Genomic DNA, 25,904 nt, shown 5'->3' on the forward strand with positions numbered 1-25,904 from the left:
CTTGGGCCAGTAGCAGCTCTGCACTTCTCTGGGACAGAGCTCCCAGAGGGAGCAGGCAACACACCATTTTGCTACTCTGCATCCCTCGCTGCTGTTGCCCTCAGGCTCCAGAGGGCATGTAGTGATGAGGAACTAATGCAGAACCCCAGCACAGTGCAACTGCCTTATGGAAAAGTGGCCAGACGTTTTCCATGTGAGTGTTCAGCCTCAGCACCTCTGGCTGAACATTTCCTGTAGCAGTTTCTCTGAGGTGCAGCTCCCAGGGGCAACTGAAAGCCCCTGTGTCCCTGTTGCTGCAGTGGTACTGCCCTTATTGCCCTTGGACTGGGGAAGGAATGAAGACTCTGAGTACTGTAATCACACCCCAGCACACCACACCTGCCCTAAGGAGAGGCCAGTTGGTCTCCCTAACAAGCCTCCTGCCCTCCCTGCTTGTCACCAGGTGGGGCCCTAGGCTTGGGCACACAATGCAACCACCCCACACTGGGCCAATTGCACTGATTACTAGCAGCTCTGCATTTCTATGGGGTGGATCCCCAAGAGACAAGTGAAAGGCCTCTGCCACAGCAACTGTCAAATTCCCTTCCCCTGCTCCCTCCAGCTGGGAAGGAACATAAAGCCTGAGCTCACCCTATACCTGTGGTGTGTACCTCCAGAGTGTCAAGCTGAGATCTGCAGCCAGCACTTGAGTGGGAAAGGAGCCTGCCCTTTCAGAGCACTGACAGCAAATATGGCTGCAATCCTGAGGAAATACAGAAGGGCTGAGCAAGAGAGTACCTACCAGCCATTTTACTTAAGCATCACAGCCCAAACTTCAACACCAAAAATACTTTGTTGATATACTCCCCTGTAAAACTAAGGACAATAATTCAGCTACAAAGATAGATCCTTGACAAAGCCTTAGCCCACTGAAAACATCCAGAAAAGTAGTCCACCAACTGTACTCAAATCACACCACAGTTAGAGGATCATCAGTCCACACAGATGAGAAAGAACCAGCCCAAGAAACTCTGACAATTCAAAAAGCCAAGGTGTCCTCCTTCATCCAAATGACCTCACTAGTTCTCCAGCAAGGGTTCTTAACCAAGCTGAAATGACTGAAATGACATAAATTGGATTCAAAATTAAATAAGAACAAAGATCATCAGGATTCAGGGGAAGTTTGAAACTCAATCCAAGGAATCTAAGGATTACAATAAAGTGATAGAGAACCTTATAGACTAAATGGCCATTATCAGAAAGAACAAAACTGATCTGGTAAAACTGAAAAACACAGTATACGACTTTCATAATGTGATCACAAATAGAAACAATAGAATAGATCAAGCTGAGGAAAGAATCTCAGAGCTTGAAAACTGGTTCTCCAAACTAACTCAGACAATAATAATAAAAATAGTAAAAAAGAAAGAACAAAGTTTCTGAGAAATACGGAATTATGTCATCAGACCAAATCTATGGCTCACTGGCATCCCTGAAAGAGATAGGAACAAAACATGGGAAACGTATTTCAGGATATCATCCATGAGAATTTCCACATCACTCGAGAGGCCTATATTTAAACTCAGGAAATGCAGATAACTCCTGTGGCATACTATACAAGAATGCCATCCCCAAGACACACAGTCATCAGATTCTCCAAGGTCTAAATGAAAGAAAAATCACAAAGGCAGTTAGAGAGAAGGGGTAAGGCACCTACAAAGGGAATCCCATCAGGCTAACAGCAGACATTTCACTAGAAACCCTGATGAGCCAGAAGAGAATGGGGCACCTATATTCAACATTCTTAAATAAAATTATTTCGAACCAAGAATTTTATACTCAGCCAACTAAGCTTCATAAGTGAAGGAAAAATAAGATCACTTTCAGACAAGAAAATGCTAAAGGATTTTGTTACTACCAGACTTACCTTACAAGAAGTCCTGAAGGGAGTGCTAAACATGGAAAGGAGAGACTGATACTGGCCACTACAAAAACACACTCAACTACATAGACCAGTGACACTATAAAGCAACCACATAAACAAGTCTGCATGATAACCAGCTAACAACATGATGACAGAAACAAATCCATACATATCAATACTAAATTTGAATGTAAATGAGTTAAATGGCCCAATTAAAAGGCACAGAGTGGTAGGTTGGAGAAAGGATCAAGGCCCAATGGTATGCTGTCTTCAAGAGACTGAGACCCATCCCACATGCAATGACACCCATAAGCTCCAAGTAAAGGAATAGAGAAAAATCTCCCAAGCAAATGGAAAACAGAAATAAGCAGGTGTTACTATTCCAATTTCAGACAAAACAGAGTTTAAACCAGCAAAGATCAAAGAAGAAAAAGAAAGGCATTGCATAATGGTAAAGGGCTCAATCCAACAAGAAGATCTAAATATACATATGAGATATAGCTGATATATATATATATATCAGCTATATATGATAAATACATATATATATATATCAGCCACAACAAAAATAGAAATCCGTATTAATAAAATTGCTCAAAACCATATAATTACATGGAAATTAAACAACCTGCTCCTGAATGACTATTGGGCAAATAATGAAATTAAGAAAGAAATCAAAAAATTCATTGAAAATAATTGGGACAAAGATAAAACACACCAAAATCTTGGACAGCTAAGGCAGGGTTAAGAGGGAAGTTTATAGCACTAAATGCCCACACATCAAAAATTTTAAAAAGATCTCAAATTAACAACCTGACATTGCAACTAGAGGAACCAGAAAAACAAAAGCAAACCAACCCCAAAGCTAGCATAAGACTGTATACACACACACACACACACACACACACACACACACACACATATACACACACCCAACAAAGGAGCACCCAGATTTACAAAACAAGTTCCTAGAGACCTGTGAAGAGAATTAGATAAATACAAAATAATTGCAGGAGATTTAAATACCCTAATGGTAGTATTAAACAGATCTTTAAAGCAGAAAACTAACAAAGATATTCAGGACCTGAACACAACACTTGACCAAATGGACCTAATAGAGATCTATAGAACACTCCACCCAAAAAGAATAGAATACACATTCTTCTTATCTGTATACAGCAGAAATTCTAAAAACAACCACACAATTGCACATAAAATAATTCTCAGCAAATTTAAAGCAAATCAAAATCATACCAACCATGCTCTTGGACCGTAGCACAACAAAAATAGAAATCTGTATTAATAAAATTGCTCAAAACCATATAATCACATGGAAATTAAACAACCTGCTCCTGAACGACTATTGGGCAAATAATGAAATTAAGAAAGAAATCAAGAAATTCATTGAAAATAATTGGGACAAAGGTACAACACACCAAAATCTTGGAAACAGCTAAGTCAGGGTTAAGAGGGAAGTTTATAGCACTAAATGCCCACACACCAAAAATTTTAAAAAGATTTCAAATTAACAACCTGATGTTGCAACTAGAGGAACCAGAAAAGGAAAAGCAAACCAGCCCCAAAGCTAGCATAAGACAAGAAATAACCAAAATCAAAGCTGAATTGAAGTCAACTGAGATGCAAAAAATTATACAAAAGATTAACAAATACAGGAGCTGGTTTATTGAAATAAATAGTAAGATATATAGAGTGCGAGCTAGATAAATAAAGAAAAAAGACAGAAGATTCAAATAAACACAACCAGAAATATCAAAAGAGACATTACCACTGACCTGACAGACACACAAAAAGACCCTCAGAGAGGCCTTTGAGCCCCAGCGCTCAGCCCTGCTCCTAGACTGTGGAGTATACTTTCATTTTCAATAAAACCCTTCATTCTTTCTTTGCTTTGTTTGTGCATTTTGTCCAATTCTTTATTCAAGATGCCAAGAACTTGGACACTCTCCACCATTAACATATTTTGGTGAGCCAGCCAGGAGGAAGAGTCATGCAGGTTCACTAGGGCCGCTCAGGGAGAGAGAACCCAGAAGCTGGCATGCTGGCAAAAGGGTAAAGAAAGCTATTTATGATTTGAATCTCCTGGAAACATCAGAGAAAGACCGTCCTTGCCATCCACACTACAACAAAACTTGGGGACCCTGAACTTTGGGTTCGTGGTCTTGCATCTGAGAAGGGTCCCTCCACACTTTTGGAACTGTGCACCCATTGGAACCCCTGAGAGACCATCAAGCTTCAGATGATCATGCAACAAAGGCTCCAGCCAGTTCCAGGTGAAGACACCACCCCTGGCCATCAAGAAACTACTCTGACTCCACTAGATAGAGCAGGGCTAGAGTTCCGTGATCCCTAATAGGTACAGACTATGCCCCAAGTCAGCATGAAGCAGTTACAGAAAAAAAGACCATTCGTCCCTCTGCCTCCCATGAAGATTTATGAGGATCACATCTTTAAGTGGGCAGATGAGGCAGGAAAATAGAGTCTGGAAGCAGGGAACATAAGGCTGATTCACATTTCAGCTATAACAGGAAATATCCTCTCCATAGGGCAGACACTGAGTAAATGACTTGTAACTTTACTTAATTCTCTTCATTTGCACAGAGCGTACCCCAAGCAGAGGGTATTTAAACTCACAAAAACTCTGTAACAGGGCCTCTGACCCCCTATGTTCAGGCCCACACTGTGAAGTGTACTTTCATTTTCAATAAAACCCTTCATTCCTTAAACACACAAACAAAAAACCCTCAGAGACCATTAGAAAAATCTCTGCACACAATCTACAAAACCTACCATAAATGGGTAAATTCCTGGACACATACAATCTCCTAAAACTGAAGCAGGAAGAAACTGAATCCTTGAACAGATTGATAATGAGTTCCAAATTTGAATCAGTAATAAAAAGTCTGTCAACCAAAAAAAAGCCCAGGACCAGACAGATTCACTGTAAATTCTACCAGATGCATAAAGAAAAGCTGGTACAATTCTTAGTGAAACTATTCCAGAAAATGGAGGTGCAGGGGCTGCTCTCTAACTCATTCTATGAGGTCAACATCATCCTGATACCAAAACCTGGGAGACACACATACACACTTCAGGCCAATATCCTTGATGAACATAGATGTAAAAATCCTCAACAAAATACTAGCCAACTGAATCCAGCAGCACATGAAAAAGCTAATCCACCATGATCAAGTAAGCATTATCCCTGGGATGCAAGGTTGGTTCAACCTACATAAATCAGTACATGTGATTCATCACATAAACGGAACAAAAAACACAACCACATGATTATCTCAATTGATGCAGAAAAAAGCTTTTGATAAAATTCGACATCGCTTTATCTTAAAAACCCTCAACAAACTAGGCATTGAATGAACATACTTCAAAATAATAAAAACTATCCATATCAAAGCCACAGCCAGCATCACACCGAATGGGCAGAAGCTGGAAGCATTGTTTTTGAGAACCAGAGCAAGACAAGAATGCCCCCTCAAACCACTCCTATTCAACACAGTACTGGAATCCCTCACCAGAGCAATCAGGCATGAGAAAAGAAAAAAAAAAAAAAAAAAAAAAAAAAAAGGCATCCATATAGGAAGAAAGGAAGTCAAACCATCCCTGTTTGCAGATTGTTTTCTATACCTAGAAAACCCTTCAGTCTCTGCCCTAAAGCCTCTTGATCTGATAAACAGCTTTAGCAAAGTCTCAGGATACAAAATCAATGTACAAACGTCAGTAACATTCCTATACACCAACAACATCCAAGCTCAGCCAAGTCAGGAATGCAATCCCATTCACAATAGCCACAAAAATAATAAAATAGATAGGAATACAGCTAATCAGGGAGGTGAAATATCTCTATAATGCAAATTACAAAACACTACTCAAAGAAGTAAGAGATGATACAAACAAATGTAAAAGTATTTCATGCTCATAGATAAGAATAGTATTTTTAAAATGGCCATACTGCCAAAAGCAATTTACAGATTCAATGCTATTCCTACAATGACGTTCTTCACAGAGTTAGAAGAAAACTACTTAAAAATTCATATGAAATCAAAAACAGAGAGCTTTAATAGGTAAGGTAATCCTAAACAAAAAGAAAAAAGCTAGAGGCATCATGTTACCTGACTTCAAATTGCACAAGGCCACACTCACCAAAACAGCATGGTACTGGTATGAAGACAGACATGTAGCTCAGTGGAGCAGAACACAGAACCAAGAAGTAACGCTTCACACCTACAACAATCTGAAATCTGATGAAGTTGACAAAAACAAGCAGTGGGGAATGGACTCCCTGTTCAATACATGGTGCTTGGATAACTGTTTAGTAATATGAAGAAGATTGAAACTAGACCCCTTCCTTATACCATATATAAAAATAAACTCCAATGGATTGAAAACTTCAATAGAAAACCTAAAACTATAAAAACTTTGGAGGACAACCTAGAAAATACTGTTCTGAACATGAGACCTGGCAAATATTTGATGATGAAGATAACAAAAGCAATGGCAACAAAAACAAAAATTGACAGATGGGACCTAATTAAACTAAAGAGCTTCTGCACAGCAAAAGAAACTATCAACAGAGCAAAGAGATAACCTACGGAATGGGAGACAGTATTTGCAAACTATGCATCTAACAAAGGTGTATTATTCAGAATCTATAAGGAACTTAAACAAATCTATAAACAAAAAACAAACATTAAAAAGTGGGCAAAAGACATGAGCAGACACTTTTCAAAAGAAGACATACGCTCAGCCAAAAAGCATATGAAAAAATGTTCAACATCACTAATTATTAGAGAAATGCAAATCAAAGCCACAATAAGACACTATATTAACTACTCAGAATGGTTATTATTAACAAGTCAAAAAATTACAGATCCTGGTGAAGATATTAAGAAACTGATGGTGGGAATGTAAATTAGTTCAGCCATTGTTAAAAACACTTTGGGGATTTCTCAAAGAACTCAAAGCAGAATCAGCATTTGACCCAGCAATCCCATTAATGGATATATAATCAAAAGAATAGAAATTGTTCTACCATAAAGACACATGCATGTGTATGTTCACTGCAGCATTAGTCACAATAGCAAAGATGTGGAATCAATCTAAATTCCCATGAACGATAGACTGAATAAAGAAAATGTGGTACATATATAGCATGAAATACTATGCAGCCATAAAAAGGAACAAAATTGTCTCTTTTGCAGCAACAGGGATGGAGCTGGAATTCATTACCTGAAGTGAACTAACACAGGAACAGAAAAACAAATACCATATCTCGCTTACAAATGAGAGCTAAATATTGAGTACATATGGACACAATGAAGGGAACAAGAGATACCAGGGCATACTTGAGAGGGGAGGGTGGGAGAAGATAAGGATCAAAAACCTACCTATTAGATACTATGCTTATTAGCTGGGTGTTAAAATAATCTGTACACCAAACCATCATTACATGCAATTTACCTATATAACAAACCTGCATATGTACCCTAGAATCTAAAACAAAAATTTAAAAATTTAAAACAAATAAAATATAATAAAATTAAATAATCTAATAAGATATATTACATAAAATTATAAAAATAAAATATATTTTAAAATAAATAAAATTAAAAAATCAATTTAGTATATGGAACCAATTTTATTTTCCCCAGGGATTTATATGGATTTTTTTTTAGAAAGATGCTTTTTTTTTTTTTTTTTTTTTTTTTTTTTTTTGAGACGGAGTCTCGCTCTGTCACCCAGGCTGGAGTACAGTGGCCGGATCTCAGCTCACTGCAAGCTCCGTCTCCCAGGTTTATGCCATTCTCCTGCCTCAGCCTCCCGAGTAGCTGGGACTACAGGCACCCACCACCTCGCCCGGCTAGTTTTTTTGTATTTTTAGTAGAGACGGGGTTTCACCGTGTTAGCCAGGATGGTCTCGATCTCCCGACCTCGTGATCCACCCGTCTCGGCCTCCCAAAGTGCTGGGATTACAGGCTTGAGCCACCGCGCCCGGCCAGAAAGATGCTTTTTATACTCAAAATGAACCATGTACAGATTTACCCTTATTTCCTAACACCTTTTTTATTTATGAAATCATTTTCCTTCTGTGTTATCTAGCTACCAATATCTCATATTGAAAGTACCCTTCCAACAGCATCCTACTGCTACCCTTAAAATACCTGGTTTATGTAATTTTTATTTATAAAAATTGGTCTTGAAAGTACTAACTAAATATAAAAGTGGGCACTTAACTTACACATGTGTAGATGGCATAGAAAGGGACTCATAGGTATAATGGCATATAAAATGCCAATGTTCATTCTTTCACTTCTTCAACAAATCTTTGTTGCTCACTTTCTAACTGCAAAGTCACCTTGCAATCCAGTAACAACAAAGATAAGTATGTGTTCCTTTCCTCAGGGAGCTTATATTCCATAACAAGCAAAAGACATAGTGCTTCAAGAAAGATATGTAAATTATATAAGGGAAAATTCTGAGGGAAAAGAGAGCAAATGACAGGACCACATGCTTGTCTGGGAGTCTAGAGAAAGTTTTGCTGTGCAAATAAATGTTACAGATGGTGAAGAGCCAGCTAGAAAAAAATGGGAGTGAAGGAAATCAGTTCTGAATTGAGGCTCTGGAGTGAATTTCAGGAGTACGGCCCTTTTGACTTGCCAACAGCCACCATCCTCCCATCAGGTCACATGCTTGATACAGCATGGGTACTCAGTAATACACCGACTGACCAGAAGGAAAGGAAACAGCGTTACTTATGGTTTGTTTAAAGTGCAAATACTTTTTGATCCAAAATTATTTGTAAAAGTGCTAAGACAATCATCTTAATGGTAACAATAACATTTTATTAATAGCTTCTAAATTCTTTATCTGGTAATGTTCAAAACTCCCTTGTTTTTGAAAGCCTTTCTTTTCCTTGCAGAAGCAGAAAATAATTTAGCCTAAAGTGCTAAAGTGATCTCTTTTCCTTAATGTATTCATGGAAAGTATAATGATTGTCTATACAATTTATTTGCTACTTATTCATGTACTATTTTGTAAACTTTTCCCACTGAAATATTTAGGGGTTGTTTACAGATGTAATTCTTTAAATTTATACTTTTTAATATTTTTACCTATATAAGTTGTAATTTTTTTGAAGAAGGGATTATTTTATTTTTATTTTTTTGGAACCTTCTAAAATGTGGTTATATAGCAAATACTAGACTTTAGCTGAAGGGGAGAGAAAAATGAATATTATATTACATTTCTATACAAAGCATTTTGCATAGGTTCGAGTGGGATTTATTACTGACATAAAATGAGAATGACTTCCTGCTGCAATCAACTTTTAGTTACCATCTCTAAATTCAAGGATTATTTAATTTGCTTTTCCATCTGACAAAATCATCAGATTTTATAGCTTTCCCCTCTACCAAACTGTTGCCTTCCCAGGCCATTAAATTTAAAATTTAATAATAAATAAGTAAATATCGCAATTTAAAACAAAATGCTAAATTATTGTCCTCATCTTCCTGAACTTACTACCAGCCTTGGTCATGTAATTTCTCTTTTATACAGATTCTTTCCTTGCCTTTAGGATGCCTTACTCGCTTGATTTCCTTCTACCTTACTGGTGGTTTACTGGAGTTTCTTTTCTCTCTAACCTTTAATATCAAAAGATTCAGGGCTCGATCCTTAGTTTTCTTCTCCTCTCTACCCACACTCACTTTGTGACATCATTAGTCTCATGGTATTCACTCACAGCTATTCAATGAATCCCGGCTTTCCATCTCTAGTACAGACTTCTCTACCACATCTAGACTCATATCCTGAAACCTCTCTTTTTCTTTATTTGGATATTTCATAGACAGCATTAACTCAACAATATACAAACCTGAACTCTTGATCCCTTGATCTGATCATCTGAAAGCTGCCTTAACCACACCTTTCCTCATCCCACTTAAAGGTAGCTTAATCTTTCCAGTTGCGAAATACAAAGACGTTGATTATACTCGATTTATCTATTTTCTCAAACATCACATTCAATCTGTTAGGAAACTCAGTTGGCTCTAATTTGAAAATACATCCTGAAACCCAATTTAAAAAGGAGCACACAAGAACAGACAGTTCACAGAAGCAGAACAGCTAATGGCCCTTCAATGTATGAGAAGATGTTCAATTTCATTCATAATAAGATAAATGAAAATTAAAGCTACACTGAGATACTATTTTTCATATATAATCTTGGCAAAAGTTCAAAAGCTTGACAGCACAGTCTGTTGGCAAGACTAAAAAAAAATCAGCAGGCTCATATATTTGACATTGGGAGAGAAAGTGATACAGCCTATGTGGAGAGGAATTTTGAAATACTGAACAGAATTACAGATGTGTTTCCTTTTGGCCCAACAGTTCTACTTCCAGGAATCTACTCTGAATATCCATCCATCCATCCATCCATCCATCCATCCATCCATCCATCCATCCATCTACACAAACACATACATTACACATATATACATATATATACACACACACACACACATATATACACACACATATGTGTGTGTGTTTATCCACTATATAATTATAAAAAAGAATTAGGAGAATATGCATGGATATTATGCTTGGGAGTGTGTTGGGTGTGTGTGATTTAAATAAAACTAACAAAGTACGTAACAGTGTATATGCTACACTATTTTTGTTTAAGGAAGAAAAATAAGATACAAAAAGAAACAATGAATGTGGCTGAGTCTAATTTTTTAAAATGGTTATCTATAGCATAGTTCAGCAAAATATGACCCACAGGCCAAATACAATCATGTTTTTGTATATAGCTTTATTGGGCCACAGTCATACCCATTTAGGTATATATTGTCTGTGGTTGCTTTCTCACAATTCTGCAACAGCGGAATTGTGTAGTGCCATAGGGACCATATGGCCTGTAAAGTCTAAGGTATTTACTCATTGGCCTTTTACAAATTTTGTCACTCCCTTATCTACAGGGGTGAAAGAGTATAAAGTAGAGAGCATGTGGATGGAGAAAGACTTTTATAAGTATACTTATTAGTAACTTTTTGACTTTTGAACCATGAGAATGTTTTATAAATTCAAAAATAAATAAAACAAACCTCACAATTGAAAACAAATGGAAACATAGTCATCTACCTGTATATCAAATGGCTAAAATTCCACTCAGAATAAAAACAATGTTTCAAATGGCCTCTGACTGTACATCATTCTAGCATCTGTAACAGCTGGATAGCAAAGTATTATGTGCCTCTTCATATGTTGTATTATCCAGTTCCTAGCTGTATCAATGAAATCTCCTCAACAGTATTTAAATTGCCATTACACCTAACTATCAATTTCTAAAACATACTGAGAAAGTTAAATAATACCACAAATAACAATCAGACAAATCTAATGTGGGTAAATTTTTTTTTTTTTTTTGAGAGAGTCTTGCTCTGTCGCCCAGGCTGGAGTACAGTGACGCGATCTCAGCTCACTACAACCTCTGCTTCCTGGGTTCACGCCATTCTCCTGCCTCAGCCTCCTGAATAGATGGGACTACAGGTGCCTACCACCACACCCAGCTAATTTTTTGTATTTTTAGTAGAGATGGGGTTTTACTATGTAGCCAGGATGGTCTCGATCTCCTGACCTCGTGATCCACCCGCCTCGACTTCCCAAAGTGCTGGGATTACGAGCGTGAGCCACTGCACTCAGCCTCATGTGGGTAACTTTCTATAAGACAAAATTTCTGAACTCTTCGAGGGAATGAAATGACAAACAAAATATATTAAAAGAGATTGTTTTTATTAATTAATTACTTCTATATTAAAAGAGATTTAACATTCAAATACTGCATGAATGTCGATTCGATCTTGACTTGGAATCATATACATCTCCACATATACATTCTTCATATTGTCAAAACAGATCTTTTTAGAACGAAATTCACACAATTTGAAAATGAACTGGATGTTAAGTGATATTATAGAATTCCTACTTTTCAGACGCTGAAGTAAGCCAAGATGAAGAGAGAGGCTATCAGCAACTTTCAAATATATTACAAAGATAAATATTTTTGCTAGATCTATCTAGAGTGTTAGACCTAGGTGCTGGAAAATGAATGCTTATTGCACTATTCCAACATTATTCATGCTTGAATTTTTCATAATAAAAAGAGAAAAGATTATTACATAAGCATATTTGTGTGGGTGTCTCCAGAATCTGACCACTGCAACTCACTTCGCTCTCAGTCTGTTTAGACTGGTCATAGTGCTCTGGTCACAGTTACCATCTTCTCAACAGGATTTCTGTAGTCATCTCTCTAGTTTCCTTGTTGCTCTCCTTGTTGAAAGTATGTTTTGTCACAGAAAAAAAAAAAACCAGAAAGTAAAGTACAAGGCTGTGCCATTCCTTCACTTTACACTCTGCACTAGCTCTTCCATTCACTCTAATACAAAGTCCAAATTCTTATCAATACAATGGTCCTCAAGGCCCTACATGATCTGTCTCCCTACCCAACCCCTGCTGCTGACCTATCTGAATCACTTTCTTACCACCGTCTCTTGGCTTACTTCATTCTAGTCTCAGTGGCCGTTGTGTTCTTTCTTCAACATGTGGGCTTCTTCCCACTGCAGTCCTTTGCTTGGGCTATGCCCTCTGCTTGGAATTCTCTTCCCTAAGAAAGCCATATAAACTAACTTCTGTACTTCTTTTAAGTATTTACTCAATACAGTGGTCTACTTTAATCCCCTTAAATTTGAGCATTTCTCATATGCTCAGCCTCTCTTACTATTCTGATCCATTTTTAAAATTAATAGACTTTATGGTCTATATAAAAAATATTTTTTCCATGGCCCTTATCTTCTGACATACCATGTTTTTCATGTTTATTTTTTATTGTCTGTCTCTAGTTTCTTTGGTTCATTGACTGAACCCAAACATCTATTATCTTTATTATTGGCACATAGTAGTCCTGCCTTTAAAAAAATGGATATTGTTGAATGAATGAAATAGAGTAAATGGGTGGGTATTAAACCATGTTTAGTTTTTTTTTTTTTTTTTGGTAGCTTATGTGAGATTTTGCTTTTCTCTCATGAGTGATAGTACCAGGCCAGTGCCATTAAGAAATATTTTCCTCCAGAAGGCAGATAAATGCAGGGCAAATCATTGCAAAATAGCATTTGTCTCCCATGCTCCTAGTTATGCTAATAACACCAAGAAAGACTCTATTTTGTTAAGAAGATATCTGTTTTGAAATAACAGAAATTGATTTAATGAGAACTATCAAGTGGTTTTATACTGAATAAATCTCATTTTCAAAGGTCAAAAAATAATTTCAATATTAATAAAAATTTTCTATGTAACTGTAAGTTCCTGAAGATTCTGGTGAATGTTTATGTACCCCAAATAATAGTTAAAACTGCAAATACAAAATTGATCAATATTGGAGGTATAAAATCAATCAATTAAATGCACATTAATGACAAAATGACATTATCAACCACAAAGTTCAGAAGACCAAATTTGGGTTAAGAATATGACATTTTTTAAGAGATGGAAAAGTATGAGATATTAAAAAATCATTTTCAATGAAGGAATGCTCAAACTAAAATGTAGCCATATTTTTTATAGAAACCATATCCAATTCATGTTTTCAGAATCCAGAATGATGCATCTTTGCAGATATCAGTATCTTTTAAGCAACTTGGAATGTAAATTTCACAAAGCAAAATCTCAGTAGACAGGAATTTTATAACGTATATAATGGCAGCATCAGAGGAATTTGATACCTGCTCCTTAAATGAAGCTGGGGGAGAGGATTACCAACACTTAAGGTAAATTTCAAATGTTATAAAGGATGGAAGCAATCAGCAATATGAGTTGACTGAGGAACCAGAGGTGTGGAAGAAAAATATGCTACATGAATGGAATCTCATGAAAACAGAAAGATTGGCTGTGAACCTCAAGGAAAGCACTCAGATAATGGAGTTTCGAATTTTAGGTTAAAATGAGAGGAACCAAGTAAATTTGCACAAAGTATAAACAACTTCAACAGACTTAGGATCTAATATGAACTTTAGAATCTAAATGAACTGGAGAGGGAAGGAAAATCCTACTTTTGAGCTAATGAATATAAGAAGAGTTACTTGAATGGTTAGGAAGGAAGGGAAAGACAATATTCAAAGGTCAAGTATACTAAATACAGTATTTCTTATAAATATAACTCAGAGAGGGAAATTTTCATAGACGCTTGTTTCACCCTTCTAGGCTGACCAACTTTGATTTAACAGTATGCTATTTCTAAGGTTGCAAAGGGTAAATTTGACTCACAGTATATTTAGGTCTTTGTGCAAAGGCACTGTTTCAAATGATTTCAAAGAATTAAATAGAGCATATTTAATTTAATTCAATAAAGCATAGAAGCTAAGAGTTTGGGCTCTAGAGGATAATTATTTATGATCCATTCCTGGCTTATAAGCCAAAATCTTGGGCAATTTATTTAATTTGTCTTTGCTTAAATAACCTCATAGGTAAAATAGGGGTAAGAACTGTACCAATTTCATTATTTGTGGTATATATGATGTGCATAATATTTGCTATTATTTCTTTATAATTATTTTAATTGTATCTTCAAAATAACTAAAATATTTTGGGAAAGATAAGTAAAGAACTTATCTATAGCATAGTTCAGCAAAATATGTACTTTCTTGCAAATTCTATTTCACAATATTAGATCTGTTTATTTAGTTCTTTCATGTGCTAATGAAGAAACAAGCACAGAAAAATGAGCATTATTTCTTTTTAAAATAATGGTGCATCTACTTTCTAGTCCTCACCTATGGCTCTGCCTCCAAATAAAAGCACCTATTTGTTGTTGTTGATGTTAAGAAAAGTTAAAATTTTATGTCTACATATATACAATACTTCCAAACTTCATTACTTCATTGTATTTCCATCATTTCAATTATGGTGAAAATGTAGACATAGGTAGGAAATTATTTAAATTATACACTTTTAATTTATTTAAGAGCAAATATTCTAAAAGAAGCATCACTTTTTAGTTAGCTATATAAAAATAATTAAGTTATCACTTAAACATAAAGTAATTGGATGTGAGAATAATTATACTTAGAAAATGCAGATTTGGTGTTCATAACAGGCTTGTACCACAAGTTTTCTTCTAGATTTTTGTAGTAGTTCGCTAGAGCTACCATTAAAAAAAATGCCACAGGATGTGTGGTCAAACATCAGAAATTTATTTTCTCAGAGTTTTGGAGGCTGGAAGTCCAAGACTAAGGTGCCCACAGGGTAAGTTTTTCTCTGAGACCTCTCTCCTTGGCTTGCAGATGGCTGTCCTATTGCTGCCTCTTCACATGGTTGTCTCTGTGTGTGTCCAGAGTTTCTTTTCTTCTAAGGTTACCAGTTGATTGGATTAAGGTCCACTTCAACAGCCTCATTTTAAGATAATTAACTCTTTAAAGGCTCTATATTCAAATACAGTTACATTATGAAGCACAGAGGGCTAAGGTTTCAATATATGAATTTTAAAGGAACACAATTCAGACAATAACAGTCTTCTTTAAAATTATTTTAAGCCATAAAATGTCACGTTTTAATAATTTGCTGTAATATAAAACTCAGAATTTGCTCTCTGCACCCCTTTACTGTTTCTGCCCCTCAAGAAATATGACTTTGCTTAGGAAAATGAACTGGTAAAATCTATTCAGCTGAGTGCTTTAAATAACCCAGAGTCTTTGGAACAAGCTCATGAATCATGTTCTCAACTTTAGTTATGTCAAAATCCATTTTTTGGCCCCTTTCTTCCTGAAAATGGCTAATGATCCATGTACTATCTGACAATTCAAAATTCCTTCAACTTCTAGGCCACATTTGTGGCTGCATTTCAGGAGTTCAACATTTTACTACTACTATGGAAACTGGAAAAATTGTCATACTATTAAAAAGTAAGGGCAGGAAAGATGTCAAAACCATAGCAAGACTGTATGTAATTTAGTGTGAGTTTCAGTTTTACTTGTTTTAATGATCTTCTGCTTTTCAATCATATCTCTTTTTTAAATATATCTTTTCTCACTCTGTTATTTCTTTTTTCATTATCTCCCTATTTTATTTCTACAGAAAGGTTGAAAATACAGTGGGTTAGAATACCGAAGTGACATTGAGCTGCAATGCATCTTTCCTAAGAATCTCCTAATATTTTTCCTTTTTTGTCACCTTTTGTGAAATTAACATCTATCTTTAGAACATGGTGTTTTCTTGAGAAGTTTCCCATTATTATATAAGATGGAAAAAATCGAATACACATTTTTTTTAAGGCTAAGAGTCTGTTGAGAATTTAATTGTATTAGATTCTATGTAAATGCAGCAGGAGTTCAGAGAATCAAGAAATTAAAACGCAAGTCACTGAAAATTCGCTTGGTTTGGGGAAGGACTTTAAAGGCAGGTGTGATTTGGATGTAGGTGTAAGTTTGATGAGTGACCTCTCTGAGGACTTTGTCATAAGCAGACCCTTTGGAATAAGGATTAAAGGATACTCATGACATGTTGAAGATTGTTTGGACTAACTGGGCATGCTGACTGCTTTTTGGTTTTTCATGAGGTATTGGTATGTTTATGGGATGGCCAAAATTTTGAAAGTATAAATGTCCCCTATAGTTTCACCTTCCTAAGGCACATTCTGTTTATATTCTGCAGCACTCAGGGCTTTGATTAGGCCTGGGGGATTAGCGTAATGGGCAGAGCAGCAGGGTAGAAGAAGTCAAATGACAGAGCATAATTAATACGCTAGCTGTGGGATCTTAACTACAAGGCACTTACCTACTCTGGACTTCATGTCCCCATCCATAAAACAGTATGTCCTTTACAGGCCATTGTGTGCTGTTGTTAGGATAATTAAAGGAGATAACGTGTTGCAACCGTAAGGGAAAGATAATTCTGGTGTTTACCACAATTCTTATTCCTCTATTCCTAGTATCACTGTTTCAGAAAGGGCATCAGTGGGAATGGGGAGGCAGAGGCGCTACATAGTTATAAGTATTGTGCTCATAAACAGGGCTGAGGAGCACAAAGTCAAAATGGCAGCTCGCTTTCCTAACTGTATTACTGTGGACGAGAGTGTCTATCTGCATATCAGCATAACTAAGGACTGCATTTTCAATAAAAATGGAATAAAATAATGCACATTTTAGAAACTTAGATTTAAATGGGATCTTGGAGATTATTTATTACAGTCTTTTGATATGATAATACTTCTACATTATCCTTGAGAAATAGTAATGTCACCTTTCATTGAACCCTCCAAACTTCTGTGTCTTCTTCTGTCAAGTAGGAGTTGTCACCTTATCACGTTAAAGTCTGAATACAAGAGAATTTACTTGGTAAGTGCTTAGCATGATGCCTGGAAAAAGGTCAGCCCTTGATGTGCAATTACTGTTGCTTTTACTTTGTTTACTAAAGAAGTATATTCTATTTAATTTTTCTTTCTAAAAAGATAATGTGTTTCTTCTGGGAAAAAAAGGTGTATTAATTTCTCTTAGTAAAATTCTTATTTTTGAGAAAAAAAATAAAAATTGGTTTTAAGAGATGAAGGTAGTTCCTCCAAGCTCTGGGCCAATTAGGTTTTCTGGGCATGCATCATTGAAACTAAAAACACAGGCTAGGATATGGATGATGTTTCCTTCACCATCCCTAATAAGCCTTCCATAGCTCCTTCCTGTTGCTCTAGACTTGGGTTGTCTAAGGGACTGGAGGGAAGTATGTGACTTCCCTGTATAATTCCCATTAGGTATCAGCTTACCTCTCAATGGCAGTGAAATGTCATAAGCAACTGTGGAGACTGCAAGAGCTTTTTCTGCCATTACTACCTGCAATCTTCTTTATAGTCTCATGTCTCACCCAGTTTACATGCCATAATTCAGTATTTAAACATATTATTAATCATGGAATACTTAAAAGTAAATATATGTTTTAATCCCCAGGAGCAGCATTTTTCAACCTTGTCTTCATCATTAATCACTAAGGAGCTTCTGGAGACATTTATCATCCCACCTCATAAAATACAGTATTAACATCATAGATGTACTATATATCATGTATGTGCTATATGTAATATACTCATGCTTTATACATGAAAAGAGCAAGAAATAATAAGGTTCCCACAGTCACTACCAAGAACAAAATTTTTACCCCTTGGGGATGATATTGTCCAGGTTAAGAATGAATGCCTAGAGGTTTCTTAAAATTACGTTGTTGGCTATTGTAAAAACTAAAAAAAAAACCCAGAAGATTGACTCCTTTTATGATATTAACTTCAGTTAGACTTCTACTTAGGTAGCAAATGTACAAGGATATACCTAAAGGAAATTCTGAACTGCGATATTTTTAAACTCAGAATATAAAAATCAGTCATATGAAAAATATGTGTTTTTAATTTGGGCTAACCAAGCATATGGTAGCAAAAATAAAGACTGATTAAAGCTTCTTACAATTTTTTTCATCGACTAGATCATTTTATGGAATATTCCATTTTAAATTAGCATTTAATATTAATTTAATACAGAAATAAATGATTTTTTTTAAATTAGAGTATTATAAAGCAAAAATCTCCTTTGACCATTACTATTTATTTTGATCCCCTTAAACTTCTTCAAGAAAAATGTTATTATTACTGTGTTTCCATACCTTTTTATTTTAACTTTTTATATAAACATGCACACATATATCCATGTTAATATATGTAGAGATTATTTTTCACCACTGATTTTTAATCTGTGGTAGGAACTACCAGAATCTTATTTAGTCCTTTATCCAGTTCATGGACATTCAGGTTAAGATCTTCAAATTTAGTTTATCAAAGAGTACAGCAGAATCTCAATGCCTAATGTAGAAATTCACTGACATGTGTATCAGGATAATTACAGAGTTTCAATAAAGAGATGAGATCACACAAACCAGTTCTGTAAACTAATTACGTGGTTTTTCATAAGTAGTCTTCATTTTGGTATTCTGAAAACCCTATTTGTGTTTTAATTTAATAAACACTTATATAGTATTTACTGTTCTAGGTTCTTTACAAATACTAACCCTAATAACCATTACAAGTTTTATCTATACTTTAAAAATGAAATAAGTGAGACACTAATAGGTTAAATAACTTCCCAAGAGGAAAGAATTAGGCCAGAACCAGGATGCAAACCTGGGCTGGCACTCCCAGTCTGTATTCTGACCTGTATGCCATGCTGCTGCTTCTCTTTGTGATGTACTAACAAGTAATGTGCATCTATTTATACTTAGCTTTATTGTCAAACAAATGAAAATCAAGCACAGCTACCCAAGGAACAGACCACATCATTAAACAAGCATAGAACATAATTTGCGTTTAATCTTATTTTCTTTCTTTCTTTTTTTTTTTTTTTACTGTTTTCTTACACACTATGAAATTCTCTAAGATGATATATATCAGGCATTTAAAATTTGGTCACATTTTATATTTCAGCTTATGTGATAAAGATGTGTAGCTTTTCTAATCAGATTCAGTGAATTACATCCTTTTTTTTTTTTTTTTTTTTTTTTTTTTTTTTTTTGAGACAGACTATTGCTCTGTCACCCAGGCTGGAATGTAGCAGCACGATCTCGGCTCACTGAAACCTCTGCCTCCCAGGTTTAAGTGATTCTCCTGCCTTAGCCTCCGGAGTAGCTGGGACTACAGGCACGCACCACCACGCCTGGCTAATTTTTGTACTTCTAGTAGAGACAGGGTTTCACCATGTTGGCCAGGCTGGTCTCAAACTCCTGACCAAGTGGTCTGCCCCTCAGCCTCCCAAAGTGCTGGGATTACAGGCATAAGCCACCGTGCCCAGCCAGATTCAGTGAATCACATCTTAAGCAAACATGAATGCTGGTTCAAACACATATCAAGTAGAATTATTATTTGCTGTGTATAGTAATTCATCTATCAAGCTATAAAGTTCAGGCAATAAGTCATGATAAGGAAAGCTGAAAGTAAATCCAAAGAAAGGTAGTAGCCAGGCTAATCAGTATTTTTAAATGAAAAAAAAAATCAGCAAGCTTTTTATTAGAGAAGATGAAAACTTGAGAATAGTAACTGGAGTAGCCACTTTTGAAGGGCAGAAAGAAAAAAATGGAAGATTTATTTATTAACCTAGTATGTATTATAATTTAACTTAATTTAAATGCATACATATGCACACACATAACTTGTTTCTGCCAAAGATATGTTTGTATTTGCTTGAGCTGAGTTATATTTTATCACCTTACGAACTACAACCATCTTATCAGAAAAGGGGAAAAACTTTCAGATAGGTTTTGGAATAATTTAACTCTGTAGAATGTAATGAATGTTCCATATTACCTTTAATTGAAACATATATGTTAGTCATAAAATTCATAAATCACAAATGTAGAAAAAAAGAACACGGAGTCATAAATTTGACACATTTTTCATTAAAATAGATATATCAACTATTAAAATAAATGTATCTCTTACTGAGAAAATAGATCAAAATCAAATCTAATAGTTCACTTACCAAATCAGACATTCACTATTGAATCATTACTTATTGAACACTGAAGAAGATACATCATCTATCAAATCAAATACCTTCTCTAGTAAATCAGCTCCACCATCTGACTCAAAACTGTCTCCTACTAAATCAAAAAACCACCCAATAAATCAAAGCAATATTGCATCAAAGAATTTCATTTAAAGTAAATATAGTGCATCACCAGCCAGCATATATCATAGTAAAGGTATCATTTATTAAGAGAAAGATATGCCTTTTGCCACCTAATTCTTTCAAATGTGTTCCTTTTGATACAGTAAAAACTTTTTCATTTAGATTTCCTTTACCATCATTTTTAAGAACACATTTTCTAAGCATATAATACTGAAACAAGAAGGAAGTGTGTGAGAATGCTTAAAATAAGTTTGTACTCTTACACAGCTCCAACACGTATTTCACCTCTATTTTTCTCTATTTTGCTAAATAGTTTTTTACGTTGTTGGTGTTTTTGTCTCTTTGTTTAATCCATTGATAGGAAAGCATAGAGAACCAGGAAATTAGAGCCATCTTTTCTATTTATTATTTCCCCATTTCTACAAGTACCTACAGAGTTTTAAAGTCTCTTTTCATTCTCTGTCATTCCCTTCACCCAGCTGTGGCTGGAAGAGAATGGTCAAAGTCTAGAAATCGAATAGTTGAGGAACATAGCAAGAGCATCTTTTCAATTCCAAAGTTTACAGAATAATCCAGGAAAAAATATTTTCTCTCAATTTATATTAAGAATTATGTATTTTTTTAATTCTGTATTTTGTTCTTGAAAACAATATAACTACATATGTTAATTAACACTGGGCTTCTTTTTAGTGCAATCGATGCTCCATAATAAACACTGTGGAAAATTATCCTAGAAATTATCATTTGAACACAAAATTTTTACCTCTCAATATGAAAACTGACAATATATATACTAGTTTAGTTTCACCCAAGAAATTGGCATTTCTGTCCTTTGAACTATCAACTATATAGACATACACACTTCTAGAAGTTAAATTTACTAAAGTTACCAATGTATTAGTATTAATTTTCATAAAGCTGAGATTCATAACTGGTAAAATGTAGACAGATGCAAACCACAGATCATCAAATTACTGACTTGCTTTATGGTGCAAAATCAAAATAATTTCCTGAATTTAAAATTTAAAAAAATTCTAATAGCATTTTGACAATACTATCTCTAGAAAAGCTAAAATACCCGATAGTGCTAACACCATGTTTCCTCCAGCAATAAAAAGAGCAGAATAGTGGCTACTTTTTGGGGTCAGGGCCTATATTCTTTATGTAACCCTAGGCTAAATTCACTTGCAAAGTCTTTCCAAATACATCTGTTGATCTTACTTTTTTGTACTACCTCCTTGGCCTTTTAAAGCCTGAGCTTATAATTCCAACAGTAAAGCTGACCATTGAAAAGTAATTCTGAGTAGTTACTTGGTGCTTAGTATTTTTTTGAGAACCATATGGATGTGAATAAAGTTTAAGACCTAGTTCCTGTCCTCAAGTAGCTTTTTGTCCTGCTGAGAATAAAATACCCATGAAAGACACAGAGAATAGGCAAGTATATTTATAATGTACTAATTGCATAGTGCAAATAGTAAATGCATTGCATAAACAGAAACCACATATAAGTAGAACTTAGTGTTTATACTGGATTTGATATGTGTAAAGAAGAGAGAAGAAAACATTAAGTAAAAATTGCAGATTTAAACATATTATTGTTTTAAGAATAAACAAGTTGGAGGAGTAAGTAAAAGTTAATCAGTTAAAAATTTTCGAAAGACTATCTTGGGAACATATAAGGCCTAATTGCTGGATAGAAAACTAAAGTTAGATTAGATTCAAAGAATGACTTTGAATTGCAAATCTGAGTAAAAGTACCATTTATTTTATTGCTGCATAAACCTTGACTTATTATTATATCTTTTCCCTATGCCCCACCTACATCCCAACTTCACTCACACCCTCAATAATAATTTAAATCTTTTGCTTTTCTTACTAGAAATACAGCCACTTTACTGCTTGTTTTGAGATACACTTGCCTGGTTAAGGCTTGAAAATAAATTATAAGTCATTTATGAGTTAAGTCAGTAAGACTAGTCCTCCCTTACTGCAAGATATTTATAAAACGTGGCCCAAACCTGTTTATTACTGATCAGCAGTTTCTCATTATTGCTCTGTCTCTGTCAATATGAACATTGATTAATTGTAATTGCAGCTTTGGCCAGCATGGATTGATTAGAACATAAAGAAAAGAGAATTGTAAAAGAATGTCAGAAGGAAGGAACAAGTCCATAGAACGTTTGGAGGCTATGCTGATGGTGATCCATTCAAGGTACAGGGCATATGTCTCTGGAGTCCACGGAATAGAGAGAAGACAGTGATGTTACTCTAATTTAAGAAATAGAAATGGATTCTTAAAAGAAAATGTTGGCCTCTCCAATAAATATATTACAGGTTTCTATTTTATGCAGAATAAACTTCTCATTGATCTTTTTTTTTTTTTTTTCTGAGACAGAATCTTGCTTTGTCGCCAGGCTGGAGTGCAGTGGTGCGATCTTGATTCACTGCAACCTGCACCTTCTGGGTTCAAGTGATTCTCCTGTCTCAGCCTCCCAAGTAGCGGGGACTATAGGCATGTGCCACCACACCCAGCTCATTTTTGTATTTTTAGTAGAGACAGGGATTCACCATGTTGGCCAGGATGGTCTGGATCTCTTGACCTCGTGATCTGCCTGCCTCGGCCTCCCAAAGTGCTGGGATTACAGGTGTGAGCCACTGTGCCCGGCCTCATTAATCTTTTTTACTATCAACTCCCCTTTTATGATTACTTAGAAAATATAACCGTTTTTTAAAAGTTTCTTATTGATTCTGATGTTTTTATTCTCTTTATCTTTATTTTGAAAAAATTAGTAAATATTAGGATATTAGTGCCTATAGATAATTTTATAACTTTAAAAATATAAATGAAATGGGATTTTAAAAAATATATACACCTTATAGAAACCCTCTTGATTTCCCAAGCATATAGAAACCCTCTTGATTTCCCAAGCAAATTATTCATAAATTACTTAAAGGGTGGTGTCATATGCTGGAATATTCCTACGGAATGAGTTTCTGTGAGTTCCCTGGAAAGGAAGTGCTAGCATCCCAATATTCTTTGTGCTATATGTTTTGTCAATAAATTTGAGTACTACTAGGTTCAAAGCTCTATGGTAAACTCAGTGGGAGAGCACTAAAACAAACTGAGATGCTTTCTTTTTTCTCAAAAGGCTCCTTATCACCTCACATCCCCAAAAGAATTAAGACACACACACATGAATTTATAATACATAGGAATATGGGATGTAGCGAAAGTACTTTGAAAGTTCAGAACAGGAAAAATTCATAGTTCCCTGGGAAAAATCCAAGAAAACTTTTTGGAGAAAATGTCACTTGAGTCTGGACCGGAAGGATGTTGAACATCTTTTTTTATGGACAGCTCTTGAGTGGAAGGGATTTCAGGGAAGAGAAAAGAGCCTAATACTTAGGGGCAGGAAGGCAACAGGCATCGGGTTTGGAAAAGGTTGGTATGAATGTTGGCCAGAGGCAGCAATGTTTAAAACTGTCTAAACCATTCAGTTCTCTAAATGAAAGCTTCAATAAGCTCAATTTGTCAGCTGAGTAAATATCAAGCTGTTCTGGTGGAAGCGAGAGTGGGGTCCCAGAACTCTGTTGACTCCTCTCTGAAGAGCCTCCCCACCATTTTCTCACCTCAGCTTTGTGGTGGCTGAGGAAAAGCCAATACACTTTTTTAGTACTCAGTGAGTGAGTATATGGTGAATCAACAGAATGAGTGAGAAAGAAGGCCAGATAAGAAAAACGTGAGATCGCAGTGGATTGTAAATTGCACTGAACATCAATACTGCTGACAATGACTCAGCAAAAAACAGATGGAGTTACTAGGAATGATTGGGTTTTTGTTTTATATTAACGTAGTAATAACCTAATCAGAGCTACACCTTGGGAAGATATGTTTAGTTGTTCTTCCATGAGAATTAATCTCAAGAGAGTTTATAATGAAAGGTTATCATATGCTTGGTTTGGTTTGGAGACGAAGAAATTAAGAAACCTATGACTGATTGGATGTAGGAACATTGTGGAGCTCTTGTTAGTTGACACCTTTGCTTCCATACATCCAAAAGAATAGTGTTGTTATTAACGAGCAGAAGGAAAAGGACATGTGTGAAGCAGAAAGAGTTCAGCGTTCTTTATGTTGAGTTTTTTGGTACTAAAGGAATATACAAAGAAAGTGAGTGTCCTGAAGCTGTGAGTGCCTGATTCATTGTCATAAAGAGAAGAGGAAAAATTATATAGTGGAAGACTTCATTAAGAGGATATGTAAACAGTAATAAGAAACAAAAAGACCAAGAACAAAAAATCTTCATAATGAAAAATTAATTTGAAGTCCCATGGAGTTAATTTGTTTTTTCTGGGATTCGAATTAAGTTGTAAAATTTTCTCAGCAGTTGCTTAACTATAAAACAAAGGATGTCCAAAAATAATATTTCATTTATAAAAGACATTCCTAGAAAAGGTAACTCTAATATTTTCTTTAAAAATTACTCCTCTAGCTTTGCATTCAAATACATAGCCCTGCAGAAAAAGCTTCTGGCTCTTCACTTAACTCCAAACTCTTTGTCTAATGAGACCTTTGTAGGCCTGTTATGAGTATAGAACTTAAATCAATTAAGTGCAATCTATCAAGTCAATTACAAAAGTCTAAAACATTACAACTCTCAAAGCCTTTTTTGTTTTCTTTAACGAAGAAAAAAAAAAAAACAGAGAGAAGACAGATTTCTCACTCGCCAATTTTGTTTAAAAAGAAAAACAAAATCCTAGATCTTAAATCCTACATAGGGCATTGACTTCTCTACATCATAAACAGATCTGTAAGATTTAAAAATCACATCTGATAAGTGGTTTCTTTTAGATCAATAAGTAAAAAAATTATTAACTTAGGTAACTGTGTAATATAACAAAATAAGAATTAATCTGTGTCTGAGAAGAACTACTACTTGTTTCTGCTTCCATTATTTGAAATTTCTTCCCTGTAACTATTTCTGCAAATGATACAAATGACAAGGGCTTTGATTAACTGCTTCCAAGATCTATCTTCCTCCCAATTCTGCTCATTTTTAAAGATGGGGTATCATTTGATTTGACTTCAATACATACTCTTCTTAATTTTAGTAATCTTATTTCTAGTTCATCTTTTCAGACATGTACAAATGTTTGCTTATTCTCATTTTCTGTTAGGTGCTTTACAGAGACAATGGAAGAGGATCCCACCCAAGTAATTGTAGCTAACTTTTGTGAAACATCAATCATCCTAAAGTGTTGTAAGG

General features: G+C 35.2%; 1 protein-coding gene and 1 long non-coding RNA gene across 2 annotated transcripts in view; one reads left to right on the forward strand and one right to left on the reverse strand.

Moving 5' to 3' along the window:
- LOC126955946 (uncharacterized) overlaps positions 1 to 25,904 on the reverse strand; it is a 695,860-nt gene that overhangs the window by 567,407 nt on the left and 102,549 nt on the right. The gene's annotated exons all lie outside the window — the stretch shown is intronic.
- NUDCD2 (NudC domain containing 2) overlaps positions 327 to 25,904 on the forward strand; it is a 991,190-nt gene continuing 965,612 nt past the window's right edge. Inside the window, exon 1 of the mRNA XM_050792698.1 lies at positions 327 to 330. The gene's annotated coding sequence lies outside the window, so the exon portion shown is untranslated. The remainder of the gene's footprint in view (positions 331 to 25,904) is intronic.

The sequence above is a fragment of the Macaca thibetana genome, chromosome 6 (assembly GCF_024542745.1).
Source record: "Macaca thibetana thibetana isolate TM-01 chromosome 6, ASM2454274v1, whole genome shotgun sequence".
Taxonomy (NCBI): Eukaryota; Metazoa; Chordata; class Mammalia; order Primates; family Cercopithecidae; genus Macaca; species Macaca thibetana.